Source organism: Coenobita brevimanus, chromosome 52 (assembly GCF_032717465.1).
Source record: "Coenobita brevimanus isolate Jiangsu-jjx chromosome 52, ASM3271746v2, whole genome shotgun sequence".
Lineage (NCBI taxonomy): Eukaryota > Metazoa > Arthropoda > Malacostraca > Decapoda > Coenobitidae > Coenobita > Coenobita brevimanus.
Window position 1 is genome coordinate 38,388,770 of NC_137005.1, and position 23,678 is coordinate 38,412,447.

Consider the following 23,678-nt stretch of genomic DNA (forward strand, 5'->3'; position numbering starts at 1 on the left):
CGTGACCCGACGCCCCTCTTCCACGCAGCCGGACCACCAGGCACTATTCAGTTTAAGTGCACTACATCCGACGGAGAGAGCACTCGCCAGAATCGGGGTGGGACTTTTAACAGCCAAGTCCTAAGCAGGTCCTCGGACACCGTATCCACCGGATCGGCCTCTAGAAGAGGAGGAGACTCCACTGGAGCCTCACGTCCTGCGATACCCCAGGGGAGCAGCGGCACAGTAGTGTCCTCCAGATCTACTGTGGGAGGAGCGATCACTGGTTCTCCTCCCTCTGCCACCCACCCCCGGGAGCCAGCACGTTGGCACGTCCTACAGACGATCTTCGCTGGATCTCCCCAGGAGGGTGGCGGGCCCAGGGGTAGCATCCACCGGAACTATCTCCAGGGGTCAGACCACCGGTCATCCCCCAGTTGCACCATCACCCGACGGCAGGAGGGCAGAGTCCATTGGACCTGCGGTGCCTGCCAGGAGACCCTACGAGCCTCCCCCTCCGGTCATCCCCGGGACGAGTGATTGCCTGGAGGAGTATCCACCGGATCTCCTTTGGCCGCTGCTCCAGGCTGGAACCTAGGCAGTGTCCATTGCATCTGCCTGGGTGAAGGGGCGTCCTCCAGACCTCTCTCTTGCACCCCGGCACAGAGTTCCAGCAGGGACCGTCAGGCCTGCCAAGTTGGGCAGCAGACCATCAGTTGCTCCCCCTCCGTGACACTGGAGGTTCCCGTCGAGGGTGACACCTCTTGCTCAGCCCGCCCCTCCTGTGGCAGAGAAAGGCACCCCTCTCCCATCCCCTCCTGTACAGAGAGTGGAGACTGCTCCCCCGCAGGTACCCCTCCAGATACACACCAGGGCAAGACCACCCCGAGGTCAGGCATCTTGTCGCTGCGGCACCACCCTCGCCATTGACGGCTGCTGCCGGACTCCCTCAGAGTGAGCGGCCGCAGACCACCGCTGATGCCCTCCTCCCTGAGGCAAGACTGCAGCCCCCAGTGCCAATGAGCTGCCCCTGTCACCTGCTGCAGCTGCCGGCCTCTCCCCCGGTGCCGGCAGCCACAGCCCTCCCCTGATGGCTGCCTCCCCCAGGCTTGGCTGCAGCTCTGGAAGGGCGCCTCCCGTCCCATAGCCAACCCTTGGACCGGACCTGGTCAGTTCCGCCCCAGGACACCTACCCTGACGAAGGGCAGGCGCCATGCTGCGTGCCACCTGGCCCTGTTCGGCCCTAGTCCTTAGGGCCACTCTTCTCCATGGGCCTCTACTAGGAAAGGGCTGCGCACCACCCCACCCTTCAGCTCAACCAGGACACCTGGCGATCCCGACAGCGACCTGCACTGGGAGCGCATACCTGACGGCCCACCCCCTACACCCGGCCGCCACCTGCAGCTGCCAGCATAGTGGGTCCAGGCACGCCCTAGTGCCACTCACCGCCTGTACCTGAGAGTAAAAGAACTCTAAACTAATGTTACATCACCCATCAGTGTTCCCACTTGTGTGATAGAGTACGACCGCGTGTGTAGTAAGTCCTCCCCCTCCCCCCCAGTGTCCCTAGTGATAGTCCGGCCCCACTAGCCAGTGAATTATGAACCCAATAAAGAACCCAGACTGAGTGCTAATAGTGGTACAAAGGCGCTAGGCCTTGGCCACCTCACGTGTGCGTCCCCCCCCCCCCATGCAATACAGAGTTAACTCCATAGACATATCAGTGCTGTGTCTTTGTCTCCCGAGTTGTTGTATACAATACGTACCTCATAGTGATATCCCGTCTATATCAAGCGAGTGTGCAAAGGGTAATATTCAGTGTGACGATGTCAATCGCGAACACTGTGGAATAGTGTCCCCTCCCCTCCATGTCACGCGAGTATGTAGCAAGTGATATATCCCCACGTCCCATGTCATGCACGTGTAACATCAGACAGCCTGTATCTCATCTATGTCATGCAGATGTGTTATAGGTGATATAAAGTTGCGTCTGTCACGCGGATGTGTTAAGGAATAAGAGAATATTCCCGTCCCTGTCAAGCGCATGTATGCATATCGAGATGGACTGTGTTAGAGGTTCTATTGTGTCTTCACCTCTGTGAATATTCTAGCGAGACATATCCAGTGCATTGTAAGTGCCATGTGTGTATTGTACTGTGGAGATATTTAATGTAAGTGTTCACTATATTTCTCTGTATTGGTTAATATACTGTATTTGTACTGATTAGGTTTGGTCGCGGACCGTTGTGTATACAGTTGTAACAATATTTGTATCTTGTTCTGTGTTTAATACATGTGTGCCTTTGATCAGTTGGTGTTTGGGCTTCCCCTCCTTGTCTGCATACTCTGGCCCGGTCGAGAACAAAGAACCCAAGGCCCGCACTGTATCTGAACCCGATGAGTCGGGGCAGATTATGCTGCATAGCAACTCTTCTTTCCTTTTCAGGTGGGTTTACAATGAGTGATAAATCTATAATGCTTTTCCTATAAGCCAAGAAACTGTTTACAACGCTGGGTGGTAACCATATAACCTTATATGGTTACCACCTCTCTACCAATTCAGCCACTGCCTACTCAGTAGAGCATGATATGCCCTACGTACATGTTCCGTAAGGCTGGGGCTTCCCAACCTTCATGCTCAGTAGTGCAGGGGCGGCTTTATCTACATTTTCAATAGGGCAGATGCTGTCTGAGCTAAATGTCCAGTGGGGCAGGATCTGTCCACAGCCATTCGATCACCCTTACATGCTCGGTAGGGCAGTGGCTGCTCTACTGACGAATTTAGGAGGAAAGAAGGTGCCCTACATAGGTGTTAAATAGGATAGGATCTGCACTACCCACATGTTAAATACAGTACAGCAGGAGCTGCCTTACCAACGTGTTCAATGTGGCAGGAGCTGCCCTACTTACATGTTCAGTAGGACAAAACCTGCCCTATCTACATGTTAGAGGAGGAGCTGCCCTACGCAATTTTTATGCAGGGGAGGAGCTGCCTTACCTACATGTAAGTAGGGCAGGAGCTACCCTACTTATTTGTTATGTACGGCAGGAGCTGCCTTACCTACATGTTAAGTAGGGCAGGAACTACCCTACTTACTTGTTATGTAGGGCAGGAGCTGCCCTATCTATATGTTAAGTAGGGCAGGAGCTGCCCTACATATTTGTTATATACTGTAGGGCAGGAGCTGCCCTACTTATTTGTTATGTAGGGCAGGAGCTGCCCTACTTATTTGTTATGTAGGGCAGGAGCTGCCCTACCTACACATTAAGTAGGGCTGGAGCTGCCCTACTTATTTGTTAAGTAGGGCAGGAGCTGCCCTACGTACATATTAAGTAGGGCAGGAGCTGCCCTACTTATTTGTTATGTAGGGCAGGAGCTGCCTTACCAACGTGTTAAGTGTGGCAGGAGCTGCCCTGCCTACATGTTCAGTAGGACTAAAGCTGCCCTACCTACATGTCAAGTAGGGCTGGAGCTGCCCTACTTATTTGTTATATAGGGCAGGAGCTGCTCTACCTACATGTAAGTAGGGCAGGAGCTACCCTACTTATTTATGTAGGGCAGGAGCTGCCCTACCTACACGTTAAGTAGGGCAGGAGCTGCCCTACCTACATGCTAAGTAGGGCAGGAGCTGCCTTACTTATTTGTTATGTGTAGGTCAAAAGCTGCCCTACCTACATGTCAATTAGGGCAGGAGCTGCCCTACCTTCATGTTAAGTAGAGCAGGATCGAGCTGCCCTACCTACATGTCAAGTAGGGCAGGACTGAGCTGCCCTACTTATTTGTTATGTGTAAGGCAGGAACTGCCCTACCTATATGCCAAGCAAGGCAGGAGCTGCACTACTTATTTGTTATGTAGGGCAGGAGCTGCCCTACATACATATTAAGTAGGGCAGGAGCTGCCCTACCCATATGTTAAGTAGGGCTGGAGCTGCCTTCTTTATTTGTTATGTAAGGCAGGAGCTCAGGAGCTGCCCCACCTACATGTTAAGTAGGGCAGGATCGAGCTGCCCTACCTACATGTTAAGTAGGGCAGGATCGAGCTGCCCCACCTACATGTTAAGTAGGGCAGGATCGAGCTGCCCTACCTACATGTTAAGTAGGGCAGGATCGAGCTGCCCTACCTACATGTTAAGTAGGGCAGGATCGAGCTGCCCTACCTACATGTTAAGTAGGGCAGGATCGAGCTGCCCTACCTACATGTTTAGTAGGGCAGGATCGAGCTGCCCTACCTACATGTTCAGTAGGGCAGGATCGAGCTGCCCCACCTACATGTTAAGTAGGGCAGGATCGAGCTGCCCCACCTACATGTTAAGTAGGGTAGGATCGAGCTGCCCCACCTACATGTTAAGTAGGGTAGGATCGAGCTGCCCTACCTATATATTAAGTAGGGCAGGATTAATCGTACTCTATTTATCATGTTCGGGAGGGCAGGGGCTGCCGCATGTGCTTTTTCAGTAGGGCAAGAACTGCACTTTTTTCATGTTCAGTAGGGCAGGTGCTGTCCTCCGTACATATGCTAAGTAAGGCAGGGTCTGCTGTACTGTCTTTGTGATTGGAAGAGCTGGGATGCCATACCTATATGTTCAGTTGGGCATGAGCTGCCACATCTACGTGTTTAATAGGGCAATTACTAGCCACCCTATATGCACATGTTCAGTAGGGCGTGAGTTGCCCTCAGTAGGGCCAAGACTGCCCTACCTAGGGCATGAACTGCTCTATCTGTATGTTCTCCAGGGCAGTGACTGTCTTGCCTACATTATCTACGGAAGGTCTAACATGGACCCAGAGGCTCCACATAGGGTTTATGTCCTCTGCATCGTGAGGCAGAGGACATTCCACTGATTTTTTTCAAACCTTGCTGAGGCCTGCTGAATTGGACTTACTGTCCCGACTGTTGAGCTGGGTGTTTGGCCAGTACCTACTGGAAGACTTAAAACCTCGGCAACCGGGAGGAAAGGGTACGCTAGAAGATCTTAGTCCCTCAGCAAATCGGTTGGAGGCGCCCTTCCGTCGGAATATCAACAACAGCGCCTCATCGCGGGATCCTACGGACTCTGGTGGGTATGGCCTTGATGAATGACCTCAGGCAAAGAGTGCGTAGAACAATTTTTGTCCAGTTCCTAACAACCAAACTGATTGGTTTGGTCTAATTCCGCTGATCACAGGAATGCCCAAGTTTCTCTGTCATGGCAATACAGTGTTCCCTCGAAGTTGTCCCTCCTTCACTGAACAACTGGGGAGAGGGATGGATGGAGTTGACTCCTTGCGAGGAATGCCATCCACTGTTCCGGAACTTCTGTACAGGGTCTTATGAATTCCTTTTCCTGTGGCAAGCGGCCTTTAGGGAATGTCTTCTTTGGCGAACTGTCAGGCTTACCCCTTGCACTGTGTGACCGGGTATAACCATGTCAACCTGACTAGACAGACCTTACTGCACCTAAGTGATATGGGCTTCTTGTACCCTAATGATTCACACCTTCCCGTCGTGGCACCAATATAACAGGGTTGTTCTCATGTCTGGCTGTATAAACTTCCCCAGCTTCCTCTTTATCCCTCCGAGCAACAAGATGGAGGGGAGGGATATGGGGGTCAGGGTGGGCGAGGGTGGAGGTGGGGATGCTAATGACGCACCCTCACCTCCATTCCCCTCTCCACCCCACAGTTTTCCCCTACACATCCCACACCCACATTCTCATCCACATCTCCATCCATACCTTCACCCACATCATCATCCACTCCTCAGCCTCCACCCCCGGCCCTCAACAGCAACAGCGTGGATGAGAGGGAGGTGTTCTAAGTGAGGATGAAGGTGGAGAGGGTATGCTAATGCTTTCACCTTCACCTCCACCTCCCCCTACCTCACCCACATCGTCAGTCACACCTCAGTTTCCAATCTCCCCAACTCCCTCACCCTCCTCTCTCTCTCTCTCTCTCTCTTAGAAAAATAAAGGTAGTTATTATGTAAAAAAAATACCGTACCTAACAACAGTGTAAAATATAACGAAATTTTGTGTGATGTGGGATGAAGTATCAGCTCCGTGGACTGCTGGCTGAATATGCCCACCTCCAGCAGTCAGTCATCCTCCTTTTGTGACATTTGTGTAACCGGGCGGCGGAGAAGTCAGGACATAACTGTGCCACCACACGAAGGCACCCCTGCCCAGCATCAGCCACACGGAGACAGTGAAGAATGAGACTAGCTCCACTCGTTTTACTTTAACTTGACCTAAAATTGCTATCTCTCCAAAATGACTGCTGATTGACACTAGAAATATGCTGCTAGTCACGAAGGAGTGTGACTTAAAGAATGCAGAGCCCTTGCATCGTCTTTTTTCTGCCACTGAGCTACGTGAAATAAGCTGCAAAAGAACGAAAATCTGGGCCAAGTTAAGGTGAAAACACTACAGCTAAAAATGGGAAAACTATTAACAGTATGCCCAATGAAATGTGACCAGCTATCATCATCATCAGCATTATCATCATCATTACCATCATCATCATCATTATTAATTAAGTCTCGAAATCCTGTCTCCATCGCACAGGCCTAACCATCATCATCATCATCATCATCATCATTCAAACCTGGAATTCTGGGTCCACCTCAGAGGCATAACCATAACTATCATCACCATCATTATCATCATCATCACCATCATCACTGGCGATGCTGGTCATAGTCTCCCTCTCTCCTATATTTTCCTAGGCGAGTAAAACAGTTTTGAAGATGATGATGATGATGATGATGATGACGGTGGTGATGATGATGATGATGATGATGATGATGGTTAGGACTGTGAGACTGAGCCAGGATGCCAGGGCTTGATAAAATATGATGATACTAATGATGAATGATGATTTTTAGGCCTCTGAGGTGCAGTCACGTTCCCGGATCTTGATAAATGATGATGATGATGATGGCGGCTGGTCACAATTCACGGGCATGCTGTTGATAGTTTTTCCACTTTCAGTTACAGTTTTTTCACCTTAACCTGGCTCAGTTTATCGTCTTTTTTAACCACCACCACCACCACCAACAACAACTACTACTCCTACTTCTACTACTACTACTACTACTGCTGCTGCTGCTACTACTACTACTGCTACTACTACTACCACCACTACTACTTTTATCTTTACTTTTGCACCTACGAAATACATCACAAAAATCTGGAGTGGATTTGGCAGTGAAGAATGAGACCGCACTTGTCTGGGTTTAACTTCTCTACTAGACTGCTTGTTTATGCAATTATCTTAGTCCTCAAACTACCAAATACTGCACAACCAAACTACAGTTTTTTCCTCTTAACTTGGCTCAGATTTTCGCCCCTTTTCGGCTTATTTCACTTCGTCCAATGGCATAAGACAACACTACTGCTCTACTCCATTCGAAAGGCACTTCTTCAAGGCTAGCATCATATTCTGTTACTAATCTGTTGCTAGAACCCATTATTTAGTATGAAGAGATGGCAATTTTAAGTCAAATAAAGTGAAAGGAGCACAGACTAAATAATAAAAAGAAAATATAAGTCAAAACAAAGTGACTTCTGATGACGATTAACTACCATGACGATTTTGCACAGGGTGGTCCATTTACAGAGCTCTTCTTCCACTCTGCCGGGCGATTTCTCATATGGTGAGGGAACGGTTTGTCAGCGTTATCAGTGCTTATCCTGCATCCTTTACTCATTCCCTGCTTGCACTCCCACAGCCACGCCCACACCGGCAGACTGAGCCATTCTAACAACATAAAACCCCCCAGGTGAGTTTCTTTATATGGACACAAAGTCAAGAGTGGGAGCAGAGTAAATAAGTTATCTGAAAGGAGCATTTGGAGTTGCATGGAGAGACAGACAGACAAATAAGGAGGTAAAGGAGCGTTGTGGTGTTCATCTGGATGCGATTGAAAGTGTTAAGAGAAATATCCTGAGATGGTTGGTCATGTGGAGAGGCTAGAGAACGACAGAATGACTAGATGAGTATTTGTGAGTGAGGCAGAGAGGGGAAGGATGAGTTGGAGGGATGCAGTGGAAATGTACGGTGGTCGGAGGTAGACAGGACAACATGGAAGCGATTTGTCTGTCTAGATACCTCTTATGGCATTAATACGTCTGGCTCTACATAGACAGATAGGTAGACAGAGACGGGAAGATAGATAGATAGACAGATAGATAGACATATTTATGACCCACCTTGTATATCACAGAAATTCTCAGTTCCTTTATACATTATGCGCTCTGGTCTACTCTGCATAACCTCACCGCTGGTAAAGGTTACTGGGGATATACGGACAGTTATTTAATACACATCCACGAAGGTACTGCCTGGTATGCGGTGAGAGAGAGAGAGAGAGAGAGAGAGAGAGAGAGAGAGAGAGAGAGAGAGAGAGAGAGAGAGAGAGAGATCTTACTGGCAAGCAGGAAAAGCATGAAATATTAAGCAGTTTACGAAGAGCATAATATCTTCTGTCTGCCTTTTCCGACTGACTAAAACTATGATTTTTATATCTTATTCTCGCTATCTCCAGACGATTTGAGTCAGCATAGGGAAGGCTTTCCGATCTGTATTCTTCTCGGTTAAGGAAGCTCCCTAACACCCATTCCTTATCTATTTATTTTTGAATATGGGTGGTCAATAGCCTTTTGTAAGTCATTTATGCAGGGTATGGCGATATAGGAGGGACTAAAGCAATATAGAAGAGGACGGTAAAGCGTAATAACCCAAATAAATCGCTTGGGGAAAGGTGTTAGGTGTGCCACAGTCATCATTAACCTCTTCAGTACAAGAGATCTTTCCTAAGGCGAAAAAAATCGTCTAGGGAGGGTAAAATAAAATATAAATAAAATAGAATACCCGTAGGAATAGAAAATGGAATAAAATATAAAAATACCTAATAGAGTTGAAGAGGGTGAATTCTTTACAAATATTTCTCTCAACAAAATAAAGATCATAGTATTAATATAAGTTCGATGACTCTTCTTTTTTTCGTGTTTGTTATTCTCGCGCTATTTTGTTCAGTGAAAGTCTCCTGTACCCTGTTCATCTTAACCTGGCCCTGATTTTCGTATTTTTGCGGCTTATTTCACGTAGCTCGATGGCAGAAAAAGACGCTACTGTGGCTCGTATTTCTACAGCCCTTCCATTGCATTCTCTGCGACTATATTTATTTTACCCTAACTTGGCCCAGATTTTCGTCCTTTTGCAGCTAATATCACATGGATCGATAGCGGAATAAGACAATACAACAGCTCTACGTCCTGCTCATAACACTTCCTCGTGACTAGCATCATAATCTAAGGGTATTCCATTGTTACAGCTGAGCATTTAAGATGGAGTCATGTCAGTTTTAGGCCAAGTTAGAGTACAGGCGGTGACTCAATCGGTAGAGAGGTGGCCTGCAGTCCTACCAGACCCGGGTTCAAATCCCGCTGGGGCAGGGAACAGTTTAAGGATTTGAATTTCATTAAATCAGGCTATACTCACCTACCAGAAGACCCGCCGACATGTCGTAAAAATACCCCCGCTAATACCAATACACCAGTCCTGTATGAGACAGCCCTAGCATGTATACATTATGGACGGTGGGTGTTAGCGCCGAAGTGGTGACATGTAGAGGTGCATGGTATGTAGGAGGACTACTGGGCCTTGATAGCAGGCTTTGGAGCTTATGCCCAGAGTCGGACACACACACAAAAAAAAGTGGCAGCATCATATACTAATGTTAGTCTATAGTTATAAATCAGCATTTAAGATGGATAGATGGCAATTTTGGGCCAAGTTAGAGTACAAAGAATATAGCAGTGAAGGGGTTAATGGAGGCTATAGTTGCCAGTTAGGAAAGTTTCTCCGAAGCTGAATAAAATCGTGCGGATATAGGTCCCGGTAGGTTACAGCAAAACAATGAAAGATGATGATGATGATGATGATGATGATGATGATGATGATGATGATGATAATAATAATAATAATAATAATAATAATGATATTGATGAGGTTGATACTACTACTACTGATATTATTATTATTATTATTATTATTATTATTATTATTATTATCATTATTATTATTACTACTACTACTACTACTAATACTACTACTAATACGCCATCGTACTGAATAAGTAAAATCTGCTTGAAATACATCACATCCATAATAGTGAAAGAATTAACTACTTTGTGATACCGCATTCTTATATATATTTTTTTTTTTCTGCTGCATCCAAGCGCGATTTTATTCAACCGAGGCGAGGTTTTTCTGGCTGGGGGGGGGGGTTGATTTAGGCCTGTATTCTCATCAATAAAGGAAGCTCCCTAACACCTCTTCCTAAGCGATCTGTTTTCGGCTATGGCTAGTTAGTACCCATTTGTTCGTTGTTTATGCAGAGTATGGCGATGTTTGAAGGATTTATATAACACAGAAGAGGATAGTTAGGTGTTATAAGCAAAATAAATCGCTTACGAAAAGATGTCAGGGAGCTTTCTCAATCGATAACTCAGGGCCGTATTCTCGTCAGGTAAGGAAGCTCCCTAGCACATCTTCCTTGGCGACTTATTTTTGGATATCGGTGGTTAACATCCGCCGAGTATGGTGACGTTTGAAGGGTTTATGACTCATTCTTAGTTGAAGATTATCAAGCGTCAGTTGGAATGAAATACTAGAGTTGCCTTGATCATGAGGGAGTTTGCAAGAGGTTCTTCTCTTCACTGAGGAAGATAACCAGAATAACCCCTTCCCCAGTGCTGGCTAAGTGTGAATTGGGAAGGGGTGTTGTCCGAAATGAGACAAATGCATGTGGAAGGCTGTTCTTGTTGCTTAACCACGGTCTGTCTGGCAGAGCAGACCCGTCAACCACAGGTAAGCAACTGCTGCTGTGGGGCCGTCCTACAGGGACAGTACAGTACATACACCGCGTGGGAATCCGGAACCTGCTTGTGGCAGACAGCGTCAACAGGGTCGGCTAGGCGTCCTTCCCACGGCGAGGTGCTGGGAAATACGAGGAGGTATGGCTCCTGGGTGGACGCTGCAGCTGCGCCACCCAAGGTACACAGGCAACACGTGTAGGCTCCCCGACAGCGCCTGAGAGTCGAGGTGTAGCATGGTAAATTATATCTGTGTATTTCCCTTATCTTTAATCACTTCATAAAATTCGTAACGCCCCTTCCTCAGCTATTTATTTGCCTATCACGTCTTTCTTCATCCTCTTATACGTTACTGAAGCAATCTATGTCGGTACTGAAAATAATAAATAGCATTTAGGAGAAAAACTGGGTGCGATACGTATAATAAATCGTTAACTAAAATATGCAACGAAATCTCCTCTGCCATTTAAAATATGGCCCATCCTGGATTAATGTCGCCTTCTTGACCATTATTATTATTATTATTATTATTAATTATTATTATTGTTGTTATTATTTTTATCGTTATCATCATCATCATCACTATCATCATCATCATCATCATTATTATTGTCTTTATCCTCCTCCTCCTTCTCATCATCATCATCGTTATCATTATTATTATTATTATTATTATTATTATTATCATCATCATCATCATCGTTATCATCATCATCATCATCACCATCATTATCAAAGATAAATTACTGAACATGCACAGATGTACTACACAGGAGCGGGACAACCTGGGCTGATATGGGCTTTCGCTGGTCTACATTAGGTCAAAAAATCCTTAGGGAGTGGCAGACGGACAGGGCCGCTCCACGATGTACGGCATAAAAAAATGATTAATGAGTTGGGGTGGTTGATGGACAAAGCCGCTCTAAGATAATAAGATATACTCCTGCATAAAAAATTAATGAAGTTATATTCATTCATTCATTGCCAGACGCCATGTATCCCAAACGGGGTGGCAAACGGCTTAGAGTTAATTGTTTTACAGGGAGGGGCACTAATCCTCCACCAACCCCACTTGACACGTAGGGTACACCGCTTCCCGTCCGATCAGTGAAGTTAAGCAACGTTGAAGTTATATACCCATTATATAACTGGACGTATACGAATGTTATATAAGGCGACTCGACGTTTTTTTTATGTGTAGAGGTGAAGTGGTGACGTCATCGGCCTCCCATACCGCTGGAGCTATAGGTCGGACGTGACTGACGATGGCTGTGCTATAATTCAAAGGAGACGTCCAAGGTTCTTAAAGGGTGGTGGAGAATGAACGCACCCTATTTTCTCGTTTTCTACAGCGGTTACTTTGAATATTACTTTTTTTTTTTTTTTTTGTATGTTATATCATTTTCACATCATCGTAGTTTCCACGAGTAACATACATGGGGAATATGAAGGATGCAAATTATGTTTTAACGAAATTTCTAAACTGACCATTTGTGAGTTTTCGGCTACAAGGAAGGTGAATATATCGACACTGATTAATTTCGTAATATCAGCCAAAATCGACTATAAAATAGATAACTATCGTGTGAAAATAACTTTGACATAATATCAAATACATAGCGAACATTAGTGCTATCCTTCGGTTTAGCTGTAAAGAAGGAAAATAAAAAGCAATTTCTCAATTACTGTGCAAAGATGGACGGTGCTGATATCGTATTTTCTATAATGTACGGCTTAGTCGAAGCATGACACTTCTTATATACCGTCAAAGTTATTTCCATACGATATTTTTCTGTTTTTAAAGACGATGCGTGCTAACATCACGAAAACTATCACTGTCGATGTTTTCATCTTTCTTTTCTCCAAAAACTCGCAAGTGGCCAAGAAAGAGGTTGATGGGAAATGAACGCGCCCAGTGTACTCGCGGGCGATATATTTTGTACATTACACCATATTCTCTTGTATGTTATTTATACCTTTTTAATATCGTCCCAATGTGCATGAATAGTATACAAGGGGAATATCAAGGTGTAATGTGCAAAATATTTAGCAGAAGCTGTGTCATGAAGTCTCTAAATTTATAAAAAACGCGACCAATATTTCAACAGCCATCCTAAATTTATGATGAGGTTGGTGGAGAATGAACGCACCTTGCTTACTCACTGACATAATTTTCAGTTTTAGTGTTTATTTTGTATATTGTTCCTCAACACGCTGACTCCTGCGATTCATTCTCAGCTGAATAAAATTATCAGACAGCAGCAAAAAATAGAATACCCAAAAGTGAAAAGGTTAAATGGATTAACACACTCTGGCTCCTGCGCTCTCACTCTGTTGAATATAATCGTCTGTCCATTGCCGGAATAAAACCTTAGAGAAGAGGCCGCCATGATAAGGTTAATACTCTCTTGTATGTTACGTATACCACTTTAATATCAACATTTACTGCATAAATTACAACTATCTATCTATCTACCTGCCTATCAATCTCTAGACGCCTTAATCCCGTTAGAGCTGACCACAGACATGAAAAATAAATAAATGAGTTAAATAAAAATACATAATAAGGAAGTTGTGTTAGTGTAATAAGAGAAGCCGTGTTTAGGAATTACGAGAAATTAAGAGACTGTTTTGAGGATTACCAGAGGAGTGAGACATTTATAGTGCCTAGCGGTGGCCAGATATTTTGTTTTAATATTTATGGGCATTGTCATTACCATTTTACACTAGACTCGTTACAGTAGTAGTAGTAGTAGTTGTAGTAGTAGTAGTTGTTGTAGTTATTGTTGTTGTTGTCTGTAGTTTTTGTTGTAGTTGTCGTTTTTGTTGTAGTTGTCGCGTTTGTTGTCGATTTTATTGCCGTTTTTGTTGTTGTTGTAGTTGTTATTATTGTTTTTGCAATTGTAGCCAAGGTTCATCTGAAATATGAACTCTGTGGACCGCAGGCTGAAGGTGCCCGCCTCCAGTTCACCAACCTCGTTTCGGGGGATAGGGAAGTAGTTGATGGACATTTGTATAACTAGGCAGCTCCCTCAACCAGTGATGTCGGTGCCACCCCATGAAGGCACTCCTCTCCAGCACCCTTCATCCATTCTGTTATTATAATGCATCATCATCATCATCATCATCATCTTACCTCCCCTTTAAAAAGAAGAAGAAGAAGAATTACATTAATAAATTTTAAAGAGTAACCTGCTTCCAAATAATTAAGTCTGAATTCTCACAGCACTCTGATTCATTTATTAGGCAAGGGCGTATCCAGGGGCGTCCGCAGGATTTTTTGTAAGGGGGGCAAAATAAATTATACATATATGTGCGGCTATAATATATCAAAATACACACACTCCAAATAGGCATAGGCATATACTTACATGAGTTACATGACTTACATCAAATGCATAGTGACAGAATGCATGAATCGACTCAAATCGCCCAATCATCCTTGAACAAGAACTGAAACCGTCGAATTCCAAGGGGGGGCAACTGGCCCCCCTTGCGCCCCCCTCGGACGTCCATGGCCGTATCCAGGAATGCAGGACACGTGGGGCGGTGGGAGGGGGGGGGTTCAAGTACGAAAATGTCCTTAGACCAGATTGTTTGTGTGTGTGAGAGAGAGAGAGAGAGAGAGAGAGAGAGAGAGAGAGAGAGAGAACAGGCATCTCATTACCGGGTATTCTGTAAGGACTTTTTTTTTTTTTTTTTGGTTACTGTGCGTTAATACTGTCACCATCCACTTTCTCACGGTCGGAACAACGTCAGTCACTGCATCTAACATAAGGCGAATATATTCAGCTAGGAGTGAGTCACAGGAACTAATAGTGTTAACAGTGCGAAGACAATGCTGTATTATAGACACATGGTTGGAAAATAAAAGCAGTAGCTATGGGATTACATTGCGTTTAATGTTTGGACAGAGTATATAGTCGGTTGCGGAGACGAATGAATGCGTAGACGAATGGATGCGCAGACAGATGCAGGATGCTCAGACGAACGGATGCGCGGACAAATGGATGCTTAGATAAATGGATGCTCAGAAGAACGGATGCGCACAATTTTACTTTACCGATGCGAAGGAAGGAACTGTACGGCAGACTTGACATTTGTGCGGTGACCCTGGATCGATCGTGGTGTCCTCGCGTCTAAAGTTTATGCGTCGAAGCGACCTTGTGTGAGCTGCGTCACCCCGCCACCCGCCAGCCTTCCTTCTTGCCTTAGACTGGTTATATCATAGGGTCGAGTCAAAAGGGGGGCACAATGATGAGGATTAAGTGTAAAAACAAATACAAATAAGTTTTTAAGAGACTGCAGGAGGGCGGTATCAAATCAAGATCCCGTTTAGTCAACCACGTCACCGCACGTCACCCACCATCAACCTTCCACTTTGCCTCGCCTTTTCAAACAGATTACACCATACCATCCACTTGAAAAAAGGGCATAAGGATAAGGATTAGGTGTAAAAACAAATGTAAACTAGATTTTAAGAGACTACTGAAGGACAGTTTGAAATTCAAGATCATTTTCAGTCCATCAGACCGCCCTTAGTCAGCCTTCCTTCTCTACTAACCTTCTCATACACGTTACATCCTAAAGCTACTTCGAAAAAAAGGCTATAAGGATGAAGATTAAGTATGAAAACAAGCATAAATTAGCTGATGAAGGACGGTTTCGTCAAGATCCACCACGGCTGTGTCTAAGTTCTTCATGAATTGTACTCCATACTATTAGGTTAATAAATAAATAAATAAATAAAATAAGGATGATGCTTAAATGTGAAGGCAAATATAAATTTAATTATAAGAGGCCAGTGAAGGACGATGGCTGGTTTGAAGTCAAGATCACGTTCAGTGTCTGACTAGTCCTGTGATGCTCAAGTTTTTCATCAGGTTGTGATAATATCTACGTATTATATCATACAGTTTATTCGAAAAAAAAGGGGCATAAAGGGAAGAATTAAGTAAAAAATAAGAGACTACTGAAGGACGGTCGTAAGGCAAAATCACGTTCAGTCCAGTGTCTCGTGAAGCTCAAGTTCTTCATCAACTTGAGACCATTTCCACCGCCATACCGTCCACGCCCTCTCACGATGTGCATATATCAGGCGCCCCGGCCACCAGTACACTGCCCAACAAAGGAATGGGGAGTGTGAAGGCTATTTTGGGAGCACAAATGTCAGGGAGTGCATCACGGACTTTAAGAATAGTTTACCATCGCTTGTTTTCTATGATTACCAACATTTTCAATGATGAATTTATACTTGAGCTAACCCTTTCTTTAGGAACTGAAAAATATTGCCTAGGGATAGCTAACTTAGGCAGTTTAACGGTGGTATAAATGAAGTAAAAAAGAGAATGTGCTGATGAGGTAAGAGAGTAAAGAAAAACAAAAAAGGAAAAAGTGAAAAGATAAAAGAATATTGTCCCGTGATGTTTTATATCAGGAGAAATGGAACGTGTATATATTGTTTTAAAATCCCGTAGGTTATATTCTTAAGGACAGTCAGACACGATGATGAAATGCAGCGAGGCAAAGGAATGGGCTGGAGGGTCTTAGTACACAGACTGACATCATCAAGGGTAAACTGCTCCTGTCTGTATAAGGAATGGTGTGTACCCAACGTGTCCTTTATGCCCTAAATTACGGAGTGCTCAGAAATCAGCCTGACAGTGTCCTAAAATGTATATTATGAATTCAGGAGTGGTCAGAGAAAAATAGTAGGGGTACTGGGGTAATGTTAGGAATTGCTTGGAGGATCAGACAAGGGTGGGCTTACGTAAGGAAACATTTGAGTGTGGATGATATTCTGTAACTAATATCTTTTTTTATTTTAATCAGACAAGCATCAGATCTGTTTTTGTGGAGGGGTCAGTGACGACCATATCTAACCTCCGCAGTTCGAAAAGTCGCTCCTAAGCTGAACAAAAAGTCTGGTATTATAACCAATAAAAAACTTCACCGGATTCACGAGGTTTTCAAAACAATGACTAAAAACGTATGAACACTACACCCTTTTTACCCACACCTGGCCTAAAATTGCCTCTCCATCTTGTGCAGCAAGTTGTAGCAAGAGATTAACGCAAGAATATGATACTAGTAATGAAGTGCTATGGAAAGGGTGTATAACCTTTACAGTACACAGAATTTCCTCCACTGAGCTACGTGGAAGAACCTACAAAAGAGCAAAAATCTAGGCCAAGCTGAGGTGAAAGAAGCATACAGCAGTTTACAATGTGATTTTTTTTTTAATTCTTGCTACTTCCAGTCGATTTAATTCTACTTAAGAATGGTTTCCCGTACTGATGGAGTTAACAAAATGTTTGTCTAGGCCCTCTAGCTCGAAAGTCTCGCCTAAAGTGAATAAAATCATTTGAATATTGCATAAAAGACGTCTCAGAGTTGAATGGGTCAATAAACTGAAATGAGCATGGGCTGGTCAAGTATTTTCTAGAGCAAATAATACACGACAACTAAAGGTAACGTCCACATCAAAAGCTTGCTGGCGCGGCTGGGCGTTCTGCATCACTGTAACTCACAGAAGTTCTCGCCCGCATCCACCCGCGTCCAACAAGTATGGATTACGGTAATACAAAATCCCCGCCCGCATCCGCCCGCGCCAGCAAGCGTTTGGAGTGGACGCGGCCGAAGAAGTAGATCAGCAATTCGAAGATGAATGGAGGAAAGGGAGAAGGGCAAGTGGAGAACCAGATGGAGAGATCAGGCCGGAAATTTCTCAGGCTGGGACAGAACCAAGGCACTTTGACGCTCTCAGGCTCTCATGACTCGCCCTTAGCTGAATAAAATCGTCTGGAGTCAGCTGGAAGAGAGTACAAAAGGTTTCCCGTTGGTTAATGATGACTTTCCTGTCACTTAGTCTCCCATAGGCAGTCTCAGCTGAAAAAAATCGTCTGGCTTTAGCTGGAATAAGATACTAGATGTGTTTTATCTAGGAAAGAACTGATCATGACAGTCTTAACCTTGTCAGGCTCCTATGACCCACTCCCAACTGAATAATATCGTCTGGCGTTGGCTGGACCAGAGTACTTGAGTTGTCCCGACCATGAAAAGGTTAAAGCGCTGAAGCAAGTCTACACACCCAAACCAGTCTGGTCGAAAACCGGTTTTACTCACTATCGGTGACTAGGAAAAACCACCATAAGAAAATCGTTACCTTAAATATACCCCCTGCACCGTTATAACTCTATGGGGGTACCGGTAGATATGGAATCAGTTCCCGCCAATCGTATGCTGCTAGAAAATCCATTATTTTGCAGAGTCGTTACGGCAGCCACCCACTGCGAGATTAAGATCTGAGGAGGGAAGGCTCTGTGACCCACACATCACTTCCCGGTTGCGAGGAAGAAGATCGATTGCAAGAGGGTCATTTAGGCCATCAGTCTGTGCCAAGTAATAGTCCCCCCCCTAGAATTCGATCCGCTCTGGTCTGTTTCCATCCAGGTTGCTAGTTTTACTGCTGAGTGAACTGAGACACTGGGAAAAGTCCACGAGATCGACCTTTCCGAGAGCCGAACGCGGGTTCTACCAATTGCAAGCTGGGTGTGCTACCCAATATATCACCAGATCCCACCGTGAAGAAGTTTGTGAGTTGGGCATGAACGCTAAATGATATACCCAAGTGCACAGCCTCTGACATAGCAAGATTAAACTGTAGATCCTCAGACAAAGATAAATCAAGAAGAGGAAAGAGAAAGTTAATGTTGTGTATTGTTTTGACCGAAGGGAAGAGTCTCCGCCCATTTTGGGAGTTATGTCTAGCACTTAAGCATAATTTAGATATCCGTTCTGTCATATTATTTAACAGTAAAGAATGGTACCAGAGAAAATAGCATAAAATAACTTAAACTGGGCAAACAATATGGCATTTAATATCGTTGTTTGTGATTCAAAATGTAATGCAGAGAGAGAGAGAGAGAGAGAGAGAGAGAGAGAGAGAGAGAGTAACGTTATTTATATGTTTAATTATTTACATAGAACTTTCGTGTCTCATTCTCGCCTAATTAAAAGCATCTAGGCTCGTATTCCCGTCGGTTAAGGAAGCTCCCTAACACCTTTTGCTAAGCGATTTTTTGAGCTTCTTCCATCTTACCATCCTATTTTGTGTTAACTAAGTCCCTTCAGTATCTCCAAACTCTGCATAGATAACGTTAAAAAAGGATATTAACTACCCATATCCAAAAATAAATCGCTAAGGAAAAGGTGTTAGGGAACTTCCTCATCCGACGAGAATACGAGCCTCAGACCCTTGAAATCACCCTCGGCTTAAGAAAATCGTCTGGCATTAGCTGGGAAAGAGTACTAGAGTTGTCCCGTCCAGGAGAGGGTTACTAAGTGGCACAGCAGAAAAAAAAAAAGTATGGCTAATGAGGTTTCACGTTTACTACAGACTCTCAATTCTTCGACCTGCTTTTCAACGTGTCAGGCAAAACGAGCGTAACATTTCTTCAGTGTTACCGTTTTTTCAATCTCTTCCCATAATATCTCGTATGAATTAGTGGGACCGTGGAAAATACTACAAGGTTAGCAAAACTAGAAATGCTGCAATATCGGCATTCTTCGTCCCTCACCTAACTAATATTGAAAAGTGTTTGGAATGGTTGGGTGGGAAAATACACGAGGGAGATTGAGAAGGGAAGAAATTGTATCTACACACTAAAGGGTTTAACAGATTCGGCCCCACCTGAACCCTCTTAAAGTCGGGCCGAAACTGCTTTCTTCACAGTAAACAAAATTTCACATGTAGTTATAATTTCTTCCATATTCTCGTCGGTTAAAATGGCTCCGTGGCACCTCTCCCCTAGCGATTTACTTTGCATGCTACACTATAACATGTCAGGACTCTACAGTATCATAATACAATACATAATAGCTACTAACATACGTATGTAGTCTAGAGGTTAAGTGAAAATGATATGCTAGAGGCCGAAGGAAATGTGTTAGCAAAATTCTCTCTCAGGGATGCCAGACAGCAAAGTGTGACCGGAAAGCTACCACACACACACACACACACACACACACACACACACACACACACACACACACACACACACACACGGGCTTCTAGAACATTCGACAACAGTGTAGCCCACGTGAAGGAAGTTCTCATATACGGAAGGAGAGAGAAGAAGGCAGAGGGAGTTAGGAGTTTGGAGGAGAAAGAAGCGAGAAGGAATTAGGAGAGAGAGGGAGAAGGGAGTCTAGACTCGAGAGAGAAGCACGGTGGTGTTAAAAAGGGGTCAGGCTCACGAAGTTAGTGTAAATTTTGAGATATCCCCTTGAAGAAAATATAACTACAATGAACCCCAGACTCATCTTTATCTTCTGTCACCGACTATAAGTGAACTGAGGTTATTTCCTACAAATTATATCACTGTCTACTACAGCTCAGCTACGACTACGATTTAATCAGTTACAGAGCTGAGATATTATTTTGGTGACCAGAGGTAAAAACGAATCGACTACACTGAAGCCGCGCCTAACGAACTTAAACGCAGCAGACTACTTAATTACAGCAGACTAATCAATTACAAGTCTGATAAACAGTCTGCAGTATGGTATATCAAAGACTGGGTAATACCAATAAACACTGCATAGAAACGTGTAAGACAATATCAGTGTGAGATTGCAAAAGTAAGTTGGTAAGGAAAAAGTGCTAGGGAGCCTCCTTACCTGACAAAAATACGAACCTTAAAGAAACAAAGATCTTAAGCTCTTTCCCGTGCGTCTTCCTCCTTCTCCTCTTTCCTTTGATATCTTCGTTCTGCTTTAAAATGTACAAGTAAGAACAAAACGAATATTGGTACATGATCTGCTGACTGTGTGTGCGTCAGTACGAACACCGCCACTGATATCACCATAACAGGGAATGTGTTATGCATTTCGTCACTACAGAAAAACAGGAAGGAGTACAGATGATCCCTGATAATATTTACAGAAACAATGTATTCCTTCAGACCCCACGAGACTCCCTTAAAAATATTCCATGTGTTCTTGGTGCAACTGGCCGATTATATTTATCTCAGGAGGGACCCGTGTGGCAGAAGGGTGAAGGTTACCTAGATCATCTGCATAGACCCAAGGTAAGCAAAGAAATGACAACACGTACAAGGACAATGGACCACTTGCTGCAGGGTTTAGGAACGTACCGTCAGGGAGCAAAGTTCACCTAGCCTATGTTCATTTTTTTCATACATTTCAAGTGGGCGGGGATTTTTGTCCATTCGCAATTAATTTCCTGTAGTTCAGAAACAAAGCAATTCTATGGTCCTACATCGTTTTCACAACACTTCTTCGAGACTAGCACCATATTCTAGTGTTAATCTATTGCTAAAACCCGGGATTCAAGATGGAGAGATGGTAATTTTACGCCTAGTTAAAGCGAACAAAGTATGCGCGTAGAACTGCCGCCACTCCCTCTTGGATGCTGGGCTATGAAAAGAGATCAACGCTAGAATATTGTGTTAATCACTAAGAAGTGCAATGCAATGGATGCAGGACCGTATTTGTTTTATTTTGCCACTGAGTTAAAGGCAGCAGGCTGCACTGGGTCGTAGATCTTCGCCAAGTTAGGGTGAATGAACTATTCTACGTCACTGTGTCTACTGCGCAGTTCAGACATGTCCATGACTTTCTTCCCAAACGCATAATTTCAAAGAGAATCTTTTATGAATAGAGAAACATACCTAGCCTCTTTCAGCTTAGATATATTAGCCAGCGGAGGAAAGTGAGAGAAGTACAAGAGGTGAAATATGTGACCTTTTGCCCCCGCGTGTATCTTTATGGACCCCGTGACACTGACGAAGGCCTCCAAAGATCAAGGGTGGTGTTACTGCGATGTAGTTAAGTTAATCTTTGACTCTTTCCTTCATCTCGTGTTAACCCATTGAATGCATTTTTAAAAATTTTCTACAGACGATATTATTCATCCGAAGTTAGGCTTTTGGAACTGGAAGGTAAGATACAGCTTTCATTAACCCCCTCTATAGCAAGGGGTTTTCTTAGTTTAATAAAATCACCAGGAAACAGCACGACTGAGCTAATCCAGACAAAAGACACCTTTGATAGCCGCACCTACCCCTGCAAGATTTCAAAGGGAAAGAAATAATTGTTTATAGGGAAGAGGCGACTTCCGGGGGGGTCCCACCTTGGCTAAGCTTTGGTTCAGGTGAAGGTCTACCATGTTTCTTGGTATGAACTCTGACTGTACATTAGGGCTTTTGCCGGGACCTCCTGAGACCACCTTCCTTGGGAGGGGAGGGCAGGGGGGGGGGAGGCCTCAAGAGTTCCACCCTGTCTGAAACCTGGCCTTAGTAGACATTACCTCTGCCAAGAATTTCGTTTTCCTAACACCCTTCCTTCTCCTCCATAAGGCCTAGACGTCATTCCTCAGAAAGGTACGGTAACACAGTGAGTGGGTGGGATATAATTATATTTGACCTGCCCTGCAGCTGAGAAAACAAAAAAGAAAACATGAATAACGAGGTTAAGGGATATCTCCTGGAGAGAAGAGGTAACTTAATGAAGGCTGTCTTTAACCCCTTCATTTCGAAAAACCTAAAAAAATATTGAATACAGTGTTTTGAACGTAGCAAGAGTAAAACAATAAAGGCGTAACCAGTATCGTGGAAAACTGGCTGATTACTGATATTTCTCCATTAACCGGTACTGCTGAGGGACGCCTTCTGGTGGTGACACTGATATGACCAGAAGGTTCCACTGCCTGGTCATACAAACGTTCTTCAGTTCTCTCCCTATCCCCCAGAAGGAAGATGGTAGACTGTAGAACGGCAACTTCAGCCTGCAGTCCATCGGGTTCACATTGAAATGAGCCTGAGGTTGCAGCCACCATTACGTCATCAACCGAAGTCTCCGAATATGTTAATCTATCGTTCAGCTTCTGCCATAAATATTTAATCCCTTCCACTAGAGGACGTCATTATATACGGTGATTCATAAACAGCGCGTCTCACTTCACGTGTGTTGCGGGGACGGTTCATCAGTCAGCGTTACCAGTGTCTAACCCTGCATCATTCCATAATTCCCATAACTATTTTCACGCTTCATAGTGTCTGGACCTTTATACCTACTGATTCCATGGCAGATTACCGATATTATGAAGTATCTGAAATATCTGCGCTCCTTGTACCAAGCAGACTGAGCCGCTCCCGCAACACAAGAGACTGGAGAGCGCAGTATACCATGCTGTATTCTTGCTTCCATAGATATAAATAAGGCCAGACAATTTTGCTCAGCTGAAGAGAGATTTTTCGAACTGGAGACGTCAGATATAGCCTTCCATAACCCCTTCATTATAGTCGGTCTGTTTTCACCTGAGGGAACTGGGCCGATCACACCTTGAATACTAAGTTGTGGCTGCGTGAAATTTGATGAACTTTAGTTATGGAGTATGAATGCGTCTCCTTGGTTACTACTCAAAATTATCCTCCTGGCTGACAACACTTGGCCATCAACTGAGCTGAAAAGGGGTTGGGCTCTGGGTCAGGTGAAAACAACCGGACTATAGTAGAGATGTGTCATAGCCTGAATAAAATCACCCGATGCTGGACAGAACACTAAAAATATGTCATTGTACTGAAGCGATTAAGGCCATCTAGTAAGTTCTCTCTCTCTCTCTCTCACTGCAGCTTCGTAACTGCCAAACATTTCTACTACGTTAAGGATCACACATTTAGCAGGATCGTAAATCTGTGTTGTCTGCGTATCTGTGTAATCTAAGCAATTCAGAGTCTTACTACCTCCCTCCCTCCCTCTTTCTCTGTCTCTCTCCCTCTCACACACTCTCTCTCTCTCTCTTCAGGGTCGAAGCACCT